At 33.6% G+C, this 9951-nt stretch overlaps 1 pseudogene; it reads left to right on the forward strand.

The window, feature by feature from the left end:
* Window positions 1–5390: 5390 nt before the first annotated feature.
* On the forward strand, window positions 5391–6371 carry LOC126062578 (olfactory receptor 2AK2-like; annotated as a pseudogene).
* The last annotated feature ends 3580 nt before the right edge of the window (window positions 6372–9951 follow it).

Genomic DNA, 9951 nt, shown 5'->3' on the forward strand with positions numbered 1-9951 from the left:
AGGCAATCTTGCATACTCATAGTGTGGTAACAGCTCCTAAAATGTGTTTCAAATTAGAGATTTCTACAGTCTCGGATTTCTTTTTGAATCTGTTTCTCTGCCACCCTGTAAAAAAATAGCTTGATTATTCATAACATATGCAGTTTGTCTCTGTGACTCTTTGATATATATAACCAACAAACAATATAATTTAACTTAAAACTTTGTGAAAGACGGACTTGCTGTGAGTATGTAACACTATCCCCAAGTGGGGTGACAGGGAAATCTATTTAATTTTGCAGACCCCTTCCCCAGCTTCTTACTTAATGTTTTATTTCAAATAAAATTTCCTGGGAAAATGAAACATATCTCTATATGAGACACTATATATCTGAACTGAAATAAGTTTTAAAATTAATTACTTTATATCTGGAAAAAGAATGTGGATGTCTACACATCTAATGAAGAAGAATGTGCTTTTCAATGCAGTAGCTTATTCTTCAGTTTTAAAAACATGACCCGCTGGATGTGAGCAGTCTCCTTGGTAACAACAACCATTCAAATTTCAAACAGCTGTTTCAGGCCACTAATTACTCTGAATTTAACCTAAAATATTACAATACCTTGGTGACTTTACTACAATTCATATCAAAAAGATCAATATACAACTAATCTCAGGGACACTATTTAAAGGAATGTGTTTTATTTGATCAATTATGTAGAGTGGATTGTATTGTTTTTTTTTTTTTTTTTGCACACTCATTCCCTTGATTTGCATGATATCTGGGCTGCCCAAATTATCCCGATTACATTTGAACGATTTCTGCAATAATGAGTATCAAGGTAAGTTATGTGAGATTGATTTGACCATACATTGAATTGAAATTTTCTTGGGGCGGCAATCACAAAGGAGCAAGGTGAGAGACATTTCTTGGTAAGGTGAGATAAGGGTTAGGGTTTGAAGGTCCAGTGCAACCCCTACGGGGCAGCAAGGCCCTGCAGCTATCACTAGTAATCTTGATTGGGGTAGAAAAAACATTTCTTTCTTATTTTTGCCTTACCACTTTGCATTATGCTTAGGACATAGTCATGTTCAGGAATATTATTAGAAAGGTGAAAGGTTGTAAACTATGTAAGGTATTTCAAGCAATACAAACACCTGTTGAGAAACTTATACAGTGGTATTAAAATATTTTGTAAATTGTTTTATTTTTGGTGAAATATATATGCTTATATGCATATGTATATGTGTGTATATAATGTGTAACTGTCTAGTTTTCGTAACAGATTTTGAATACATGCACATTATCTCAACAAGTTGATGTTTTTAGTTCCTTTCTCCATTTTTATTGTGTACGCTTCATTTCAAATTTCTCCTGTACGTTTAGTGTATTTCTATAAATTACTTCAACAAAAAAACACTTACACAAGAAAAATTCCTAATATGAAACTGTTACTTAAAAAAAAAAAGCGGTTTCCATCAAGTCTATTCTGACTCAAAGCCACCCTGTAGGACAGAGTAGAACTGCCCAGTATGGTTTCCAAGGAGCCGCTGGTGGAATCGAGCTGCAAACCTTTTGGTAAGCAGCCCTAACTCAACGACTGCGACAGGTATGAAAATGATCAAAGGTCGTGAGAAATGATTAGCAAGTTTTAAAAAGATCTACCATGTTTTACGAAAACTATGCTACTGCATATCTGATAACATTGCTGACAACATTTTTGGCCTAATAATTTAATAAAGTTTTTTTGCTTAACTAGGTTTTAATATTTTTGGATTATTTATTTCAGGCCTTCTATCTCATTTTTGATGTATCACTTATTTGTATATTTTTTCCACTTTGTCAGCTCTTTTCATTTTTATTATTAATTTTTGGTAAATTGGATTTTATTTGTGATATTAAAATTTTTTATTTGTTCTAAGAATTTAATTTGGGTTCTTGTTTAGATTTATAATTCTTTACATGAATTTTTTGGGGGTAAAAACTACAGAATCAAAATAACGACCCCCACTTGGTGAAATGAGCATTCCAATAGATTGGAAATTGTTGCCAGTGTTCCCATTTTCTTTTTTTAAATAAATTTTTCCTTCCATATATATGTTTATATTACTTTGTCATTCAAAAGTTTATACACAATTTTTTTCATGGCATTGGCTGCAATCCCTATTGTGTCAGCACTCTCCCCCTTTCCACCCCACATTCCCGCATTCCATTTGTCCAGTTTTCCTGTCCCTTCCTGCCTTCCCCTCTCTGTTTTTTGGCAGGTGTAGCCCATTTGATGTCATATACTGTTCGTTTTATAGGCCTGTCTTACCTTTGGCTGAAAGGTAAACTTCGGGGGTGGCTTCAGTTCTGAGTTAGAAGGATCTCCAGGGGCCATAGTCTCCAGGGTTCTGCTCTGACTGGGATTACAACAGAAAGTCCTGGACAGAGTGGGAGAAAATGTAGAACAGACGATCAAATTCACAAAAAGAACAGACTTCTCTACATATTTTATTGAAGGAGCCCTGGCTGTACTGGGTTTTAACCCAAAGGTCAGGGGTTGGAACCTACCAGGAACTTCAAGGAAGAAAGATGTGGCAGCCTGTTTCCATAAAGATTAACTCACTGCCATCCAGTAGATTCCAACTCATAGTGACCGTATAGGACAAAGTAGGTTTCAAAGGCAGTAAATCTTTACAGGAGCAGACTGCCACATCTTTCTCCCTCAAAGCACCTAGTAGGATCAAACCACCAACTCTTCTGTTATCAGCCAAACACATAACCACAACACAAACAGGGCTCCTTCTGTACTGATTGTAGCTTTAGAAATCCTATGGCGCAGTTCTGCTCTGCCCAAGGGGTCACTATGAATTGAAATTGACTCCATGGCAATGGGCAGAGTATATAATTTATTGATGATATATAGTCATATAATAATTATATAACTTCTATAAACCCATTGCCAAGGAGTCAATTGCAACTCATAGTGACCTTATAGGACAGAGTAGAACTGCCCCATAGGGTTTCCAAGGCTGTAAATCTTTACAGGAGCAGACTGCCACATCTTTCGCCTCCTGTTCAGCAGCTGGTGGGTTCCAATTACCGCCTGCCTTTCAGTTACCAGCTCAGTGCTATAATCACTACACCAGAATCAAGACTCCTTATAACTTCTACAGCTATTGTATTCTTACTTTCCTGTTTTTCTATCACACCCAATTATCAAGCTATTTTATCACATTTATATCCATAAAATTTTATGTTGTATTTCCTCCTCTTCATTCTCTTATCAGCATTTTTTTAAAATTCTTATTTTTAACTTGATCATTTTCTTTCAGATTTTTATTAAAAAATTGCATCATGGTCCGAAATATACAACCTATCTTGAAATTTAGATTGTATTTACATCAATTGGTTTACAGTGAACTAGCTTGCAATGACATTTATTTTGTCCTTTCAGTTACATGTGTTTGCATTTGATATTTTTATAACATAAGCCAGTTTTTTGCATAACCATATTTAAATAATATTTTATTATCATTGAGTATTGTTATTACTAATGTGAAAAATTTTAAGAATATTAAAAATATACTCATAATGTATTAGAATGTTGCAAACTATAAATTATAATTTATACAATTTATTGAACACTTTTAGCAAGTTAAATGTTTTTCATTTATCAGGTTTTCAAAAACAGTAAAGCTTTTAAATAGAAATTTTTTTTTCTTTTTTGTGTTGTTATTTTTATTTGTCATATTCTATTTCATGGGTTAGAACATTCAAAAAAATCATAATGTTGTTAGAATAAGTCTTTGTTTTTTCTGAATTATACAAACATCCATCATTATTTTATATCACTGTGTTTGCTGTTTTAGAGAAAAGCACTGTTCGTTGAGAAAGGCCTGTAATGAAGAATGACGGTTCAATAGGATCAAAGCTTTTTAGAATATATGAAATGTGTGCAGTAGCTTTCCTATATAACTTAGTGATATGATTATTTATAGTCAAATGTGTCTTAGTTTATACCAACTTGGCTGACTACAGATAATGTTAAAAACAAAATTTCTACAAGATTAGATTTGTATATGAACCCATAAGTTTAACTTGCAATTTATGAATGGAAAGTTTCAGACAAGAGCTTTCTAATTCATGAATAGCAACTACAGGTTATGAGTTCTTATACAAATTTAATTTTGTAAAAATTTTGTTTTTAACAGTTCTGGTGATGGGGATGGGATTAATGGAACGTTTTGAACTAGGTTAAGCTCAGCAGGCAAGTCTTAATTGGTTAACTCACATTTTGGCTTCTGGGAAGATCAGGCATTTGCAGAAACTAGACTTAGGTTTGGTTTGCTGATGTGGGGCTTAGCATAAGTGACTGCACCTTGGACCAAGTATAGTCAGGTCAACAATAAATAAAACTTTATGATAGATCATTGAATTCTATATGTTAGAATTGTATTTATATTTGCATGTATGTGTAATCAACAGTTGGTATTGTCAATTAATTTTCTTATTTGTCACACTTTATATTAAAGCTGACTAGTTTTTACTGAAAATAATTTTAATTTGCCAACTTTGTTGAGCAATCTTTGTAATAACAATTATCTAAAACTTTCAAATTTTAATGGGGCATCAATACCTTTTGACTCCATATCTCAACTGAGGAGCAAGTAATAACATTTTACTAACTGACATTTCGTCCAAGTGCAGTTTAAATGTAAATTTCCCCTATTAATATAAAAGGACCAAGTCAAATTCAAAATGCCATTCTTGACATGTTCCTTGAGTTAAACTTAGATTAATAATTGCTAATGTAACATTTTAATGTTTCTTTCTCCAGCCCTTCTTAAAGGTCTTGCATATTTGTTTTTTGCCTGGGCAACAAATTTCCACATACAATTACAGATGTTATAGAAATAACCACCAATTCATTTATAAGAGTTGTAGTATTCCTGACATACAAATGGTAATATAACATTTATTACAATTTTTTATAGCCAATATAATTTCAAAATTGAGAAATGGAGAAATAAATTCTTTTTGTAAGAATATTATACCATATTTGAACATCACTGTCATGTTTAATTATTTAAATGAATGGAGTGAAAGATTTTTTTTTCTCATACCAAGTAAGCACATCTCCAATCTCTCATCTTGAAGATATTTGAAAGGGAAGAAAAAAACTCATGTTGGCAAATCATCTAAATGTTTATTTCCAGATAATATTTCTATTTTGAAAAAAGTAAAAAAAAAAAAAACTTTATCATTTTTTTTTTTTTTTCAAATTGGCCATTGCTCAACAGATGCAGATTCAGTGTATAGAGACAGGGGGAGAAATAGCCACCTAAAGTGATTCAAGGAAATTCTACTGCATTTAGTAATCATTTTGTTTTCTTCTGAAGGACATTCAATGTTGTTTACATTGAATTTTCAGATGTTGTCTGCTTTATTTTTATTTAAGCCATGAAGACAGAAAATCAAACTTTTGGGGCAGAATTTATACTTCTTGGCCTTTTCCAACATGGCCAAATGAACACTGTCCTCTTTGTCACCATTGCGGGCCTCTTCTCAGTGGCTTTGATGGGGAATATCATACTGATCCACCTCATCTGATTGGACACTCTGCTCCACACTCCCATGTACTTCCTCCTCAGTCAGCTCTCCTTCATTGACATGATGTACATCTCCACCACGGTACCCAAGATGGCAGCAAACTTCCTGTCAAATGATAAGACTATTACTTTTTTAGGTTGTAAGATTCAAACCTTTGTGGTCTTGACCCTTGGTGGAACTGAAGCTCTTCTTCTTGGTTTCATGTCTTATGATAGATATGTAGCGATCTGTCACCCTTTACGTTATCCTGTGCTCATGAGCAAGACGATCTGTTTGTCCATGGTCACTTGCGCATGGGCCAGGAGTTCTATCAATGCTTTAATACATACACTGTATGTATTTCAACTTCCATTCTGTACATCTCGGATCGTTAATCACTTTTTCTGTGAAGTTCCATCTCTATTGCCTTTGGTGTGTCAGGACACCTCCCAGTATGAGTATACTGTCCTCTTTAGTGGCCTTATCATTCTGCTACTACCATTCATGGCCATTCTGGCTTCCTATGCCCTGGTGCTTATTGCGGTGTACCAGATGAGCTCAGGTAAAAGGCAGACAAAAGCCATCTCCACGTGTTCGTCTCATCTGATTGTGGCAAGCTTATTCAATGGGACTACTCTCTCCACCTATACAAGGCCACATTCCTTGCATTACCCTGAGGAAGATAAAGTGGTCGCGGTGTTTTACAGTATCATTACACCTCTTCTGAACCCATTTATCTACAGTGTGAGGAATAAGGAGGTCATGGGGGCCATGAGAAGAGTGCTGGGAAAATGGATATTTGTACAGAAAATATGACTTTAAGAACCCTTTATAGTTTGAGACTGAACAACATGATTTGATTAGCCTACTGTCAAGAGAGATGTAAGCTCAAAGAAATGTTTACAAAATAAATAAATGTAACAATGCCTTGGTTTCTCCACTTTCCAGAAATAACTAAAAAATTGTTATTGGAACTGGGTGGATTTGCTGTGTAAAAGCAAGAGAATGGTTGCCATTATCAACTTTATCTTCTAAAGCAATAGATTTAATCCCTGTCAACACAATGCTCCCATGTCATAACAAATTTTTAGTACCTTTTTTAATATTCTAAAATAAAATGCACATGAAATATAATTTACCATATAATACCTAATATCAGGAAAATACATATGATGACCAAACTATACTATAGAGCAAAATGCATACAACCGCTTATTTATTTATTTATTCATTCATTGAACAAGGGCTTTAATGCTTTAACTCTGTATGTTTTTTACCAAAAAGTATTAATCAATCACCATGAAGAAGAACTAAGTGGAAAATTGGAATCGGGAAAACAAAGGATATTTGCAATGTTAAGTCAAACAGAGAAGGGAGAACCAAGAATGCAACATTTGTCAAAAACTAAAAGGAGTCGAGGACAAGAGACAAGTGGATATCTGTGGATGAATGTTCTGGGAAGAGCAAAGAACAAGTGAGAATTCCCTGAGGTGGGGACATGCCCAGCATAGTCACAAAAGATCAAGGAGTAAATTGGTGAGACACAGAAAATAGGTATATATTTTGGAGCCAGGTCTTACAGTGTAAATTAGATCGATGTGAGGATTGTGGCTTTGAACCTAAAACAATGGGCTACCTTTGCAGAGTTGTGGTAGAGAATTGATGTGGGCAGAAGAAAGCCATTGCAGTAGTCCAGCTGTGACAAGATATTACCTTGGACCAAGGTGATTATTAGTGGAGAGGCAAAGACTGGGCAGATTCAGGAGACTGGGAGAAAGCAGACATTTGAGTTTTGTGGACACATGGGATGTGAAATATTATGAAATAAGAAGCTTTCAGAATTGGGCTAAAACTTGAAATTAACAACTGGAAGTGTGAAACTGTCATCAATACAGCTTGAGGGAAACCACAGGTGGAGCATTTCATCATTCATCATCTCTTATGCTACTTTCATGTTAATGCCTTAGGCCCACAATTACAATCATTATTCTGGCTTCTATCGCCATTAAATAGAAGCTCTTATTTCTCATCACCATTGAGTCGAAACTTTTAAATCAGAAAATAAGTTCTCTTTGATGTCTGGCTTCTTTTCCTAAACATGTTTAAAAGGTTTAACCATATTTTTGAGTGTCTCCATCATTTTTATTACAAAGCTGAATTCCATCATATGGCTTAGAATAATTATTTCCATTCTGATGTCAGAAATGTTTGACTATAATGAATAAAACTGCCATAAAGCTTCCTGTACAAGTGTTTTTTGAGAACACGTGAACTCTATTCTCTTATAAAAAAAAAAAAAAATCTTGTACATATACCTAAATTGAAATTGCTTGGTCATAAATTAGGCACGTTTAGCTCTAATAAAAAAAAAAAAAAAAGAAATTTTTTTTTTTTTTAGCGTTATCCAAATTGGATTTAATCATTTATTTTCCAATCAGTAATATATGAAAACTTCTTAGAATCTGAGTGTTGATAATGAATAATGCAGTGGGTTGCTAAACTACTTGGTGCTAAATATAAAGTGGGATATAAGCCATGAGAGCAAAATACAACCAGTGTGCCATCAGTGCATGAACAATGGTATTGGAAGAAAGTGTACATTTCTGTGAAGTATTTTAGAGATTCACTGACAAGATTTTTTTGGATCCATTGTCAATAATTTTAATAATAATTATATGTAATGGCCTTTAGGAACACTCATTTTTGTTCAAGACAAAATGTGTTTATTGGTCTATGAATGCCTTACTTCGGTCAGTTTGTTTATAATATAATGTATATATACCTGTAAGTTCACCACCCAACCCAACAACTAAAATAGTAAATTTATCTTTAGTGCTCCTCCAACTCATGGCGACCCCATGTGTGTCAGAGTAGAACTGTTCTTGGTAGGGTTTTCAACGGCTTATTTTTCTAATGTAGATCACCAATCCATTCTTCTGAGGTGCCTCTGGGTAGACTCGAACCACCAAGCTTTCAGTTAGCAGTGACTATGTTAACTGTTTGCACCATCCAGGGACTCCTCATATCCTCCTGTACCTCCACCATCATTCTGAATTTTTGGTTTTTTAATTCTCTTGCTATAATTATAATATAGAATTCATAGGGTATTAGAAAATATTTTTAGATGCTGTAGAACTTAATAAAGGGGTCTTTTTTTAAGTTGTAGATAATCTTTTTGAAAATTGTTTTTTCAGTTGACATTACTAACGCTTGAATGAAATGACAGCCCATTCTATTTTACAGTTGAATGGCATTCTATTTTAAGACTATACTACACATTTATCCATTTTTTGTTGTTGGTGTTGTTGCTCATAGATGCTTGTTTTATTTCTAGTTGTCTACTATTATATACAACGCACTTATAAACATTGTTGCATTTGTCTCCTGTTTCCCATAAACAAGAGCTTGTATTTTGTATATATCTATGAATGGAATTGGTGGTGAAATTACTTAAGTGTGTAAACCATTTGTGTTTTACATAAAGTTTGAAATTCTAATTTATACTTACTATCAAACACGAAAATAACAAATCTATATTTTAATAAATGTACATTCAAATTTAATGAATTTTAACATATTTAAACATTTTTCACACAGACAGATTGCATGAAAGTTCACGTCTGCAGACCACATCAGTCACTGAAGTATATGGTTGCACGTCCAGTTGCTAGCTTCAAGTTTCAGGTAATCTCCACCCCAGCTTCTTGATCTTGGCTTTAGAGTTTTATACATCCTTGATCTTTTATTATTGTAATTAATTTTTGTAGTATTTTTGACCATTTTCATGCTTTGAGTTCTACTAGAGCCTAAACCTGACTAAACACGATGCCTAAACTTCAATAGCTATAGCTAACAAACTTTTTTTAAGTAAATAGCAATTCGAAGGATGATTTGTGTAAGTTACATAGAATAAAGAAATCCATATACAGTACATTCACAACTAATCAGATAGATTATCGCAAATTGAACAAACCTATATATGAAAGTAGTAACATATTATTAGCACTTGAGAAGATTCCTCATGCCTTCCCCTAGCTGCTACCCAAACTTACTTGTAATGAAACAATTATATTTAAGTGCATTATCCATGAATTATACTGAACAGTGAAAAAAGAAATCATTTCAACTATTACATAAATTCAGTATAATCCCCATTAGAATTCCAACAGTGTGTGCATGTGCGTGTGTTTAATTTACAAGTTGGCTATAGAATTTATACAAAATGATGCAAAAAACAGTAATAGCTGAAAGGGAATTTTAAAAATAATAAAATGAGATGCATCATTCTACATGATATCAAAAATTTGTATTGATATAATTATAGACCAATGGAAGAGAATACATAATTCAGATGCACACATACGTGTACAATGATGAGTCACATATGTCAGGTGCT

The sequence above is a fragment of the Elephas maximus genome, chromosome 19 (assembly GCF_024166365.1).
Source record: "Elephas maximus indicus isolate mEleMax1 chromosome 19, mEleMax1 primary haplotype, whole genome shotgun sequence".
Taxonomy (NCBI): Eukaryota; Metazoa; Chordata; class Mammalia; order Proboscidea; family Elephantidae; genus Elephas; species Elephas maximus.